The 14401-nt window shown below is 31.6% G+C and overlaps 1 protein-coding gene across 4 annotated transcripts in view; it reads right to left on the reverse strand.

The window, feature by feature from the left end:
- Nucleotides 1–14401, reverse strand: part of LOC126899129 (dynein axonemal heavy chain 3) — a 236275-nt gene that overhangs the window by 81868 nt on the left and 140006 nt on the right. The gene's annotated exons all lie outside the window — the stretch shown is intronic.

Genomic DNA, 14401 nt, shown 5'->3' on the forward strand with positions numbered 1-14401 from the left:
GGATTCGAGTAACCAGTTAGGTGTACGTCGTTAACGGAACAGAACGCAATATCCGTAATCCATTCTCGGCGGCGGCCTTATCTCGGTGTCAAGGGCGGGGAGACAACCGATTGTCATATTAATAGCTGGACGGCTGATATCGCGAGAGACACGGGTGAGCGCCAGCCTAAAGCGACGGACGTTGCCGTGTCACAAGAGATACTGAAAAAATATCTAGATAAAGTATTTGACGCATGCAAAATTAAACACGCCATCATGTTTTAATATGCAGCAAACAATTTTCTCGTCAAAAAGAAAGAAAAATATCAACATCGATTAGTAATAGAACAAAGACTTAAACGAAATAGTTCAACAGGACAACAATCCGCTTCCACGATATCAAAATTTATTGAGAGCATTACAAAATTTTACATTACAATTTTAGCTTCAGCTCTCCAGATTTCAATAATAGTTGTTTTCAAATCCCAATTAAAAAAGAGTGTCAAAATTTACTTTCATTTACACAATAGCTTAATAACGTTTTGCTTAATACCAAAGGGTTTTCGAAATTCTTCAGTATTATTTAACAGAATAGTTAAAACGCTTTCTCAGAACTTTTATACAAAACATTTAAAATTTATGATAATCTAGCATGTTTCGGAAAGTTTTCCGGAAGCTTTGGAAAATCTCAAAAGAGTATTTAAAAGTCTTGACAAAATTGGATTTAAAATAAAAACAGCTAAATTCACATTATTCTCTGATAAAATAAACCTATTAGGCTTTCGGATAACACGTGCCGGTATAAAACCGTTGGACCACAATGTAAGAATTATAACACATATTCCACGCCCCAAAACGGTTGAAGACTTTAGAAGCTTTTTAGCACATTGCTCATTTTACCGAAGGTATATAAAATTGTTTTCACAAATTGCCAATTGCCTTACGGAATTAACAAAAACTAAGAAATATGAGAAAATTAATTGGCAACAAGAACATATTGACGCATAAACAATTGAAAACTCTTTTAACATAAAGACATATTCTATCACACTTAAACAATGATAAAACGATAGATTGAAGAGCTTGACCCTAGATGAAAGCATTCCAGGACTCGGTGGAGTGCTAGAAAAGACAGACAAAAAAACCCAGTAAAGTGGGTTCGCGGCACAGTGGGGATGTGGCATAGTCGGGTTTAGTATATATTTAATCTATTTAATAAGAAACGCTTCGATGCATATCTGTAGATAGTAATTAATTCTAAGAAATTGGTGGATAATTACAAAACCAACATCAACTATTTCCTTAATTATATCCAGATTAGTAATTCTTTAACTTATATATTATATAATTTTTATAATTAATTCTTTTCAAATTATTTTTGATTTTTAATTAATTAATTTATTTATTTAGCTAACGCCAAACGGCGATTTAAAGTGATACAATAAAACAATAAAAACTAAAAATTAATTATGGTATTACATGACAACTTCAACTTCAGCAATATTATTTACAATTATAGAAATCTACGTGTTTATACAATTAAAAAACATAAAAACTAAAAATAAACAGTACATATATGCATAATTTAAAACAACTATGAAACTATGATTTATCAAGAAGATTAAGCATCCTATGTAAAGGATGATTTCTGGAATAGTTAGTATGATGAGAAGGGACAAAGTAAAGTGTGTGTTTTCTGGTGAAATGCGTGGGTACTTGGAAAGAGATTGAAGAAAGAAGGTCAGGGGCATCAACTGCGCTACTAAAGAGAGAAGAAATAATAAATGAAAGGTCAACGTCTAATCAGCGAGAAGCAAGGGTAGGGATAGGTTTAAGGAAGATCTAATGGACGAATAGTCATGAAGCAGATGATCAATATTGAACAAATAAGCAGCGTAGGATAAGAAGTGGTTTTGAATTTGTTCTAAGCCAAATATGGGTTCCATACAACTATTCTATACTCCAAAATAGAGCGGACAAGAGAGGAATATAGGGAGCAAAGACAGGTAGGGGACGTAAAAAGGCTAGTGTTGCGCTTTATGAAACCCAGAATTTTTAGGGCTCTACCAACTGTAATGTTTATATGCTGTTAAAAGGAGAGAGAAGGAGAAAGGTAAAACCCTAAGTCTTTGACAGAAGTAACATGTTCGAGAGGTGAACCATTAAGGGTATATTGAAATATAATTGGAGTCCGTTTTCTATGGAATAACAGACTGTGACATTTATTAATATTAAGCGTAAGGCCAATACGCTGAGTCCAGATAAAAAAAGAGTCGAGATCTGATTGGAGTTGACGGCAGTCAAAGATGGAAGCAACTTTAAAATAAATTTTTATATCATCAGCAAATAGAAGAACTTTGGAGAATGAAAGGTAACTATTGAGTTAATGAAAATAATGAACAAAAGACGACTAAGATGTTCCCCTTGGGGTACACCTGATGGAGTACAGAATAAGTCCGAAGTAGCACCATGAATTTTTACAAATTGCATTCTTGGACTAAGGTAAGATTGGAGCCAGGATAACAAAGGGTTACCAATACCGAAGGACCCTAGTTCAGAAATAAGACAGCTGTGGATTACCGAGTAAAAGCTTTATTAAAGTCAGTGAACACGACATCAACTTGACAATCAGATTCAAAACTTTTTAAAATGTAAGATGTGAGAGCTATGGTACAAGTGGTAGATTTCCCAGGACGAAAACCGTGCTGGTCATTCAACAGTATATGGTTAAGACTTCTTTTGATACACATGTTTACAATGGATTAAAACAGTTTAGGGGTGTGGGGGAGGATGGAAATAGGCCTGTAGTTAGAAACAAGTGAGGGATCGCCAGATTTAAAAACAGGTGTAACCGAACAGGACTTCCACACAGCAGGAAAAATGCCTTCATCAAGTGAACGTCTAAAGAGCAAGAATAGAGGGTACACTATAGAGTTTTGACAGTTAAAAAGCAAACGAGCTGAAATACCATCGAGACTATTAGAATTGTTATTTTTTAGGGAGTTAAGTGCGATTTACACATCATCATGTGTAAAGTAGTAATTAGAAGGGAGTTCATACGGATAAATATTATATTTAGGAGGATTAAATGGTGTAGAATTAGAGGAGTTATACATGGAATAGAAGTACTTAGATAACAGATTAGCAGTATCATGAGGGTTATCCGCCGTAGTGTTATTCCAACGTAAGGTGGAGGGTAATGTGTTGTATTGTATTAAAATTTTAAAATGCTTCCAAAAGAAGGAGGGATTAAGAGTAAGTGATTGTTGTGTATATTCAATATAGCCTGTCTTAGATAATTGTTTGCATTTCGCACGAAGTTCAGAAAAAACTAAGTAGTCACTTGGTAACTTAAACCGCTTAAAAACTTCATGGGCACGTTTTTTCTCTAGAATAAGATTATTAAGTGTAGAGGAGATCCAGAGAGCCATCGATTGAATATCGAGAAAAGGTAGCCCCCCAGTTGAATGAGTTGATGAATTGCAAAATAGCGGAGTAGTTTGAAACTTTGAAGTCTTTGTAAATATGGGTATAATCTGCCACATCCTCAGTTAGAAAAGGAAATATGATGTGAATAGGTGGGTGGAATGGGTCAGGAATAACAAGGGATTCTAACGCTTCGATACAAATCNTTTGAAACTTTGAAGTCTTTGTAAATATGGGTATAATCTGCCACATCCTCAGTTAGAAAAGGAAATATGATGTGAATAGGTGGATGGAATGGGTCAGGAATAACAAGGGATTCTAATGCTGCTCTAGTAGCAACTTTATTGGAATTTGAAAAAAGAAGATCTAGAATACTGCCATGAATATTGGGAAGGAGGTTATGCTGAAAGAAATTTAAGTAAGAAAAAAAATCAATAATAGTTGTTATCACAATATTGTGATCATCAGTCGCAATTAACCCAAGTTCATCTGAAGACCATGTAACATTAGGAAGATTGTAGTTTCCACATAGGATAATAGAATGAGGTTTTACGAGGATATGATTTGTTCACCAGAGGTAATATGTGATTCCACTGCCGGAAGAGGAGAATGAGGGAGTAAGTATACACCACCTACCAATAGATGATAAGAGTTTGAACAGGCAAATATTTGCTCAACATTAGATATACTTAATATAATAGGATGGAATTTAAGAGAAATATTGATAGCAATCAGTATTCCATCTCCTCTGTTAAAAGGACTGTTGTTTGGACTTCTATCAAGTTTTAATACCTGAAAAAGAAAGAAACCAAATTCACTGTCCAAGTTTCTGTAAGGATAATGACATCATAAAAGTAGAACAAAGGAAAGGAACATCTTAGAATGACTAATTTAGTTTTAAATGAAGCTTTAAAGTGAAAGTTTATAATAAAAAAAAATGAATTTATTACCATAACATTTAGCTCAATTTGAAAGTTCAAAATTGACATCATTAAATAGAAAAAATGGTATTCTTAAGATTAATATGCAATCAGGAAATTTTATAATTACTATTTACAATAAATTTTATATTTCATCTATTGTTAAATTCAGGTGAAACTAAAAATCATTTTTTTTTAGATTTATGATTTATATAGCAACATGTTACGAAAAAATTTGTAATGTTATAGACTGGTAATAGCACACACGAATAGAGTAATAAAATAAATAAATTTCAAAGTAAAATTATATAATATCAAATCTAATCTGATAATATACTTTAAAAATAATAGAAATGAATGATTTTAATTGTTTGTATAGATAAAGCTGGTTAAGCTACTTGTTATTTGATTAAGGAATTTTTTTTCAAACTTTTGAGGGTAATATCTTCAACTAAATACGAATTGTAATCATTTTATGTATCGTCGAAAAAAGTAGGTGAAATGAGGGTTGGAAAAATAAATAGCGGCCTCAAAAAAAAAAAAAAAACAAAGTAAAATAATATTAACATGAATAAAAAATTCTTTTTTAATCTTCTTCCTTAGGAAATTTCTAAAAAGAAAATTACCTAAGGTTTCAATATAAAAAAAAAATATTATTTTGATTTGTTAATATTTGAAAAAGTTATAGCAGTTTTATGTACAAAAAACATCACCATAGAAGGTGATTTTTATCGCAAACATTACATTTTTTGTAGAAATTCGGCAGCCATTTGAACATAGAAGATAAGCTGTCGGGACAAATTTTTTTTTTTCGTTTTATAGTATCTAACATATAACTTTGATTTGATATATGTTTAAAGGACGCATTATTTCCGGAACATTTTCAAAAGTTAATTTTTTATACAATGTTTCCAGTTTTGAACGCACTCTATATAAGGGGAAATTGTCCAATTCTAATAAAAATGATGTCAAATGAAAGTTGTACTTATAATGTAAATTGAAAACAAAATTTTGTGTTGATATATACATTTGTTAAGTATATGTTAAGCATATAACTTAAGCATATGTTAAGTTGAAAAAGTTGTTATTTTAAATCCCCCCCAGTGAGCAGGTTAAGTGTTAGATTTTCAAAAAAAATGATATAAAATGAAAGGGAAGAATCTAAGGTTTTAGTATAAAAAAAAATTATGTTAATTTGTTTTGATTTTGAAAAAGTTATGGAATTTTTAAGAAAAAAATGACAAAATTTACCAATTTTTAATCTTATAATTTCTCGCACTTTACATTCATAAGTGTAAGTGGGTCTAATTATCGCCGTGTAAAGTCTTAGTTTTGTTTTCTTGGAGAGAGCATTAAATTTGAAGAATTTGTACAGTGCAAGGGAGGCTCTTCCTGCCTTTGCTTTCTTCATGCCAATCTTACGTGATCAATCATTCTTTATTTTGAGCAATACTAATAGATATTGAAATTCTTCATCTTTTTCAACAGTTGTTGCATTTAGGTCATCTTGGTGTGGTTTTCCGTTGAGAAACTCTATTATTTTGGTTATTTCCTCACTTTAGATTTAATTCGTAAATCTACTTTTGCAGCGGTCTTTTCCAGAATCATGATTAAACCTAGAGCACCCTACACTGATTCACTAAGGATATTCAGATCATCTGCAAAACCCGGTGTTCATTAATCGCTATCTCACTTACTTCAACTTGCACTGCTTTTTTTAGCGCTAAATTAAACAATAGCGGTGATAGTTCGTCGCTTTGTTTTAAGCCCGTTTCTACTGTGAAAATCTCAGATAATGTGTTGTCTACGCTTACCTGGTATTTTGTTCTTTCTACATACATTTGGGCCAGTGTCTCAAGCTTATTAGGTATTTTTCTATAATATTATACAGGCTCTCTTTATGTATGTTATCGTACGCTTTTCCAAAGTCCATAAATATCTGCCAAAAATCTTTACGTTATTCATATTTTTTCTCTATAATTTGTCAAATCATCGATAGTTGTTCCACTGTAAATTTCTATTTGCAGAAATCGCATTCATATTCTCCTAGGCACTCTTCTGTGTAAGGTATTAACAGACACAATAACAGTTTATACGCCGTATTTAGTAGGGATATAGTAGTTACAGTAATTTGTTTTGTCACCCTTCTTGTGTAGAGGTATGATAATGGCTTCCTTCCAACTACTTGGCATATGTTCTTCATATCAAGTTTTCTGACAGGCTTTAAATATGAAGTACCATATTTTCCACCCTATTTTATCACCTCTGCTTTGATATTGTCTGACCCAAGTGCTTTCCAATTTTTAAGGCTATCTATTGATCTATCAACTTCTTTCTACAAAAAGGGGACATGTCCACAAAACCTTTTTTTACAGGAGACATAAATCTATCTAGGCCAGACTTAAGAAAGAGTTAGGTTTAAAAATGAGTGTATTACCTTAATACTCACTTTTCTGAAAATAAATAATCCCAATATTTTCAAAAAATTATTATAAATGTACCCTTTACAGCCATTTTAAATTGTCGGACAAAAAACAATTTTATTTTCTTAAACATTTTAAGTTCGACGTTAGCCATGATTGATCTTATCATAGCATGGTTCTTATTCTGCACACCGCAATTGTAACAGAATAAGTGGAAATCCTCAATATTATTTGAAACGAAATTCTCCAAGTAGTGAAATAGAAATGAAATAACTTCGTCAGGAGATTTTCGCATAATACCTTCATGGTAAATATAACTAGTCATGGTATTCATATTAAGAATTGTTAAGACTAAGTTGCCAAAAGTAATAATCATCCTGGACCAGAATTTTCGGTAAATCTGTCACAGCCATAAAATCAAAATATAACCCCAATATCTTGCTGTCAAGTTCTTTAGAAGCTTTAACATTTTCCTCAAGGACTTTATAGAACTTCTGACTTCTCCGTTTATTCACCATACGTTTATGCGGTAACTCTGCAACTGCAACACGTTTTGCATTGTCATTGAGACATGACTTTTTCAGTTTTGTTTTTAGCTCTTCGCACATGGAACACGTATCTTCCGATAGTCAATGAAAAGTGGTTTTTAAAATAAGACCAGTAAACGCCATACTTAACTTTTCCTGTCAAATTTGGATATTTTTTTTAGAAACATGGCATGCATTTGTTTTACTTCAAGGTCCGACGATAAGTATCTGATATCTTTAAAAGCATAGTATGTTATTTAGTGCAAAACAGAGAAATATTCTGGAATTCTCCCCTTTCTGTACTAAACACAATCTTACACAGCTGATATTTCCATAACGTTTTAATAGAAGTGTGGTATGGGACCCCAACACGGCAGACAACTGTCGCCAGTTAGAAAGGGTTCAAAATAAATTTCTATGTTTTGCTGGGCGGGCGCTGGGTTTACCATATCCATCCCATGATTATAGCCCCGTGGCAAATAACTTAGGCCTTTCCACACTGTCATCGAGGCGTATTATTGCGGGCTCTAGGTTTCTCGGGGATTTGCTTGATGGGATGATAGAATGTCCTGCGCTATTATCTCTGATCCCTTTTAGGGTTCCGCAAATCAATACCAGATCAAATGCGCCTTTCCGAGTCACGCATGCCCCCACGAACTACCTAATGAATGAACCCCTTCGCCGGTTACTTAGAAGTGCTAATGTGGATCCTAATTTTATATTATAATAATATTTGTATTGAGTTTTGTAATATCTTATTCGTATTTCGTTTTATTAGTTGTAAACATTTTTTATTTGTCTTTTGTTATTTGTTTTTATGTAATTTTGTTTGTTTTGTATCTTTCTCTCAAAATTAGTTAAAATTAAATATGTAAACATAGCTTGTAAAAAAAGGGATACATCCCGTAAACTAAATAAATAAATAGACTAGTTCCGTTTTCACACAAAATATGTATTTAAGGCAAATAAATACAAATTCGGTTATACTAAATTTTGTCAAAAAGTGGACATGTCTCCTTTCTGTAATTAGTGATTCATATATAACTATTATACTGTAGGGGTTCCTACAAAAAAATTAATAAAAAAATTCGCTATATGTGCTTATGGCCCGTGCGCTAACCAAAAAAAAAGAATCTGCCTCAAAACATATTCAAAATATACGTTACTAGCCCCGAGAGACTAAAGAAACTGGAGACAGGTTCCGCCGACGCCATAATACAGAAAAATTTACATAATATTACAGTAGAGGACACTCTCGAAAAATACAGTAAAAAGAACACTAATTTTTGCAACGCACACAACAAAAATAAATTCACGTTACGGAAGAAAATTAGCGTACCAGTTCCGATGATGGCTAATTTCCGTTTCTACAGCATTTTGAAATTTATTAAATTTTGATTTTTTATACAATTTTCTCATGGTATCAAATGTCAGTCCATATTATGTAAAGTACAGAAGTAAACATTTATTACATTATTTACTGTTAACAGTACACGATTTCTTTTCCATGGATAATAATAACGTTTAACGTGCTTTATGCAAAAATGATTATATCTAATATTTATTGCAAAAGTTAGAAACATAATCGTATGTCAACTACGAGTGTTCCATGGTTAGCGAAATTAAAAGTGATACAATTATTAATTTGCTTGATTCTATCATTGTAATCATATTATTATAGGATATTCCTTGTTAGGAGATTTGATAATAAATGCACTTATTCACTATTATTGACGATTCAATTTATGATATATGAACTTATTTAATTAAAAATTCAACATTTTTTAGACAATATTTCTCTAATTTTTTATATTTATCTGAATTATACTACTAATTTTTTTTTATGTCAATTACAAATGCTTATTCAAATGTTAATAATTTTCATGGGAAAGAAATCGTGTACTGTTACTAGTAAATAATGTAATAAGTGTTTACTTCTGTACTTTACATAATATGGACTGACATTTGATACCATAGAAAAATTGTAAAAAAAATCAAAATTTTACAATTTTCAAAATACTGTATAAACATAACTACTGAATTAAAATAAGAGTTTTGGGTATCATAATTTTTCTTTAAAACTTATCTATAAAATGGCTTTCTTAAAAGTTGAAAAAAAAGTTTAATAAAAAAATTAATTTTTAAAATATTTTTTGTAATTGCGAAAAATAACATAAAACATATTTTAAATATAGTCTATATTGTAAAAATTGATTAAAGTATAAAATGTTATGTTATGTTATGTACAAATATATCAAAATGAAGAGGTACCTTTTATTACATTACAACCTTTGGCTAAAATTATACTTAAATTCAGGTTAAGATGCAAAATTAAATCTGCTAGTGGCTGTACTATCACGGGTGTGGTAGGGGGACGTGATAGTGGGGAGGCTGGCCCTCTTACCAGTACTGGTGTACCAGAATTACTGGCACAGCAGCGAGGGTCCTCCGAGTTTCGCGCTAGGTAGCCGCCCGCCCGTAAATCGTCCCTCAGTTATACAGTATGTTCCCTAAGAATCCTATGCAGTAGGGCGTTTCGAGGTGCCTGGGCCGGCACTAAGATCGCAGAAACGATTTTAGTGTCAGTGGGACACCGAGCGCCACAGCTTACCGCCGGAGGAGGTGGTGTACAAACTCTTCCGCTCGCAGTCGGAGTCTTCATATTTCTTGCTATGGGACATGTTGAAAATTATATAATCACTTTTTAACATTAATTATACAATTATTATGGCCTGTAATCCAGTCGATATGTATAATTTTTGTTAATTATTTTAATATTTAACGCAAGTTTACGTGGGAGGTCTGATCCGTTAAAAACAACCATTCGCACACTTTTTCCGCTGGTCTAACGGGGACCCACCACCTCGGTGCGAAGCCAATACAAAATTTTTTTTTACCGTAAAGTATTTTACTACGTGTTTCGTCGGAATATTATCTATTGTTTTGACGGTCTACTGTTCGGATGACGGGCAGCTATTGTTAACATTTTCAGCAGTTGTCATTTTTGCATGTACGACAACCCGTCACAAGATCGCTTCGCCTCTCATTCGCGTATGAGTACGGAAGGTTTGATTGCAAAGGTCAATCCTAGAAGCTCTAATGCAGTATAGCTATAGGTTTTATCGATTCTAACAGCTTACGAGACAAATATCCCATGACTCTTAAATTGTTTTTAGCTTCGATGCGAAGCTAAAAAGGTATTAATTGTACCGTGATGTGTGTTTTTTTTGTGTCTCTTACCACTTTTTCACAGCTCTCACAGGATTCATTTTGATGAACAATATCTCAAAAGATCACAAATCGTATCTAGTTGATATTTTATATATGTATATGTTATCAACTGAAGTAATAAATTACCCGAAAGGCGTCAAAAAAAAATGAATTTTACGAATTTTGTCCGCTTAAATTAGCTATTTCTCCTATAGTGCAACCTTGTCACTGTGCCAAAGGGGGGGGGAGACACCCGATGATAACCAATTGTCATATTAATATCTGGACGGCTGATATCGAGAGAGACACGGTTGAGCGCCAGCCTAGAGCGTAAGGCGGTACCGTGTCACTCAGTAGCGCAACTAGGATTATTTTGAGGGGGGTGTCTGCCTCATTAAAATACCTTACCCCGTAACATATTTCAAAATACGTCTCTGGTATCGAGTTTTTGATAAACTAAAAATGCATAATATCACAGATATAAATCTTAAAAAATATATATATATTTTCAAATGTTTGTTTCAGAGCTTAAAAATATTATGTTTTGTTACATATTTATAAATAATTATAAATATAACTACTTTAATAAAAATTACAATCAATTTTTAAAAACATTTTATATTACAAAATCTAATCGTCTTTTTTTCTCACTTAACTGTTTAATAATTTCATCTGTAGTAACTGTAATTTCGCGGTGAATATTCAAAGCTGCTAATCCATTAAGTCTAAATGCTGATATAGAGTTTCTGAGATAAGTTTTAACTCTTTTTAGAGTTGAAAATGACCTTTCAGCTTCACATGAAGTTACAGGTAACGTTAAAAGAATTTTCAACAATTTATACACGTTGGGATATAGATCAATATTGCAATTACTAATTACTTCAATAGCAGTAACCATTTTTAAATTGGTTTCGACACGTAATTTAAAAACTTGATGATGCCAAATTTTTACTTCAGCTAAAACATTTGATGAATTTTCTACATCGTTAGCATAAAATTCCGCCAAATTTTTTATTAATTTTTCTTGTTGTTCAGTAAGAGGTGCAATCGGGAAAAGCAATTGAAAACCTTGAATAATTTCATTATGATTAATAAATCTGTCATTTAACTGACTAATAAATGTATCTAAAAAAGGTATAAATAAAAAAACTTTAAAATAATCTTGAACTGTATTATTGGGAGTATTCTGACTATAAGTGTGTCTTTTTGTAATTCTTGGAATTTTTATCTCAAAATCTAAATCATTTGATTTACTTTGAAGTTCTTCAAAACATTCTAAGAACTCTTCATCGACATTATTCCTAATTGAATTTATTTGAAGTATCACATTGTTGACATATTCTAGAGCTTGAATAAGATCTATGTCAGGTTTTTGTAAGTATTTGCATAAAGATACAGTATACCGAAATATTTTTTTTAAAACAATAAGACTTACATTAAATTCACAATTTTTTAAAGCTAATAATAATATATGAGCTTTAGTAGATGTTTCGTTGTCTGCCCAACTAGTCATTTCTTCTAAACACGAATGGACAGCAGGAAGAAGTTGATCAAACACTTCTACTGAGTCATGCCTTTCAACCCATCTTGTCATACATAATCGTTTTAGTTTTTCTTTATGAGTATTTTCTTGATTCAGTTCTTTGACATGTTTTGAAAATGCAGCTTGTCTTTTTGGAGTATTTAAAAATACGAAAACTTTTTCGATTGTACCCATAGTATTTCGAATGGATTGTACACCGCAAGCATAAGTTATAGCTAAATTTAAACTGTGCGCACTGCAATGAACATATATAGCAGTTTTATATTCTTTTTTTATGCATGATTGTACACCATTGAATCTCCCACTCATCGATGCAGCTCCATCATAACCCTGTCCTCTGATGTACTGCATTTCAATTTTCATGTCAGTAAGTTCTTTAATAATTATACTTGCAAGTGCGCTTCCACTTAAGTCCATAACAGGTACAAATTTTAAAAATTGTTCTTTTATTATTTTACTTTTAGAATCAAAATAACGAACACATAACGAAAATTGTTCAATGCCAGCCACGTCTGCCGTTTCGTCAGCTATTACCGAAAAACATTTACTATTATTGATTTCATCAATGATTTTAAATAAAATAATATCATGACAAGAACTGATAATTTCGTTTTGAATCTTCCAACTTGTATACTGCGCGTTTTTTGCACAATTTGTTCTTGCCAATTCGTAAGATTCATCACCAGACAACTTTGTCGCATTCATATGAAATCGCATTAAAGCTCTAAAGTTACCGTCATTTTCTATTGGGTTTTCCGTCGTTAGCATTCCAAAATCCCGATGTCCGCGTAAGGCAATTCCCTGTCTTCCGCAAAAAACCACAGATTCGATTACTGGAATAATTATTTTTCTATTCAATTCTTTCTGCATTTTAGAAGCTTTATTTAATTGTAAATCTATTGAATCTTGTTTTCCAGCTTCAATAGCAACAATGTTCTGATACTCTTCAACTGCTTTGAGGTGATAATTACACTTTTCGTGAATATTAAATTTTTCTATTGCTTTATACCAAATTTTAAAAGGCTTAAGACTAAAATTACCCAAAACCTGAGAACCTCCTTCCGTTTTATTAAATATAACACAATACTTGCAATACGCGCCGTCTTCTTTATGTGAATACGCCAACCAAATCCATTTCTCCAACCAACTAAATTGAAACTTCAATTTTTTTTTGTTTTTAAATTCTGTTGTTGGGAAAATAAATGTTTTTTCTGGGGTCCATGTGTTTTGAAAAAAATCTATTTTTTCTTTATTTGATAACTTTTTACCAACACATAATTCAATATCAAATAAACTAACCTGCAGATTATCGTGCTGACAATGTACATTTTCTATTTGTTGGCTTAAATCATCTTCCGGACAAAATTTCGCATTATTTGTATTTAATTCCTGCCGCGGTACTTTTTTGGAAAAAAAGTCAGTTATACTTTTATTAACACGTTTACTCATTTTACGAAACAGTATATTATATTGTAAGATTAGAAATACAAAACCTAATCACGTTTATATAATATCTTATATCGCACATGCACACAAATACGTAGATAACTCAAAGAACCGACACTGAGAATAAATATCGGACAACTGATGTTATTAATTTATCAATATTATTAGACTTAATATAAACTAATAATAACTTAGATGGCCACGTGGTCGGTTTTCGTATTACAAATTTACATCAATATCTAATTGCCTATCATAAAAGATAAGAACCTGAATAATGTAAATTATTTCTAAATATAATAAAAATAAAAATAGTTTACATCAAGATTCAAATAATATTCTTATTTTAACCAAGATAAATATTTCTGAATTTATACATAAATTATTATGGACTTTCATAATAATATTTTAAACCATTTGTTCTGATAAATCGTCTGCATTATGAAGACTGCAATATTATGATTTTTATGTTATAAATTTAATATAAATAGATCACTTTTCAATAGTTATTAAATAAAAAATACGGTCCAAGGGGGGTGTCCAGACACCCAAAACACCCCCCCTGGTTGCGCCACTGGTGTCACTTCTATGACAAACATGAGAATGATGCAATACTTTATTAAATTTTTTACAAGGAACTTTCATCCGAATCAATAATTATACTTTTTAGCTTCGATGTGAAAATGCTATAACTTTTCGAAAAATGTATATATCAACACAAAATTTTGTTTTCTAATTACATTATAAGTACAACTTTCATTTGACATCATTTTTATTAGAATTGGACAATTTCCCCTTATATAGAGTGCGTTCAAAACTGGAAACATTGTATAAAAAATTAACTTTTGAAAATGTTCCGGAAATAATGCGTCCTTTAAACATATATCAAATCAAAGTTATATGTTAGATACTATAAAACGAAAAAAAAAA

Source organism: Daktulosphaira vitifoliae, unplaced genomic scaffold, assembly GCF_025091365.1.
Source record: "Daktulosphaira vitifoliae isolate Bord-2020 unplaced genomic scaffold, ASM2509136v1 Scaffold_2, whole genome shotgun sequence".
NCBI lineage: Eukaryota > Metazoa > Arthropoda > Insecta > Hemiptera > Phylloxeridae > Daktulosphaira > Daktulosphaira vitifoliae.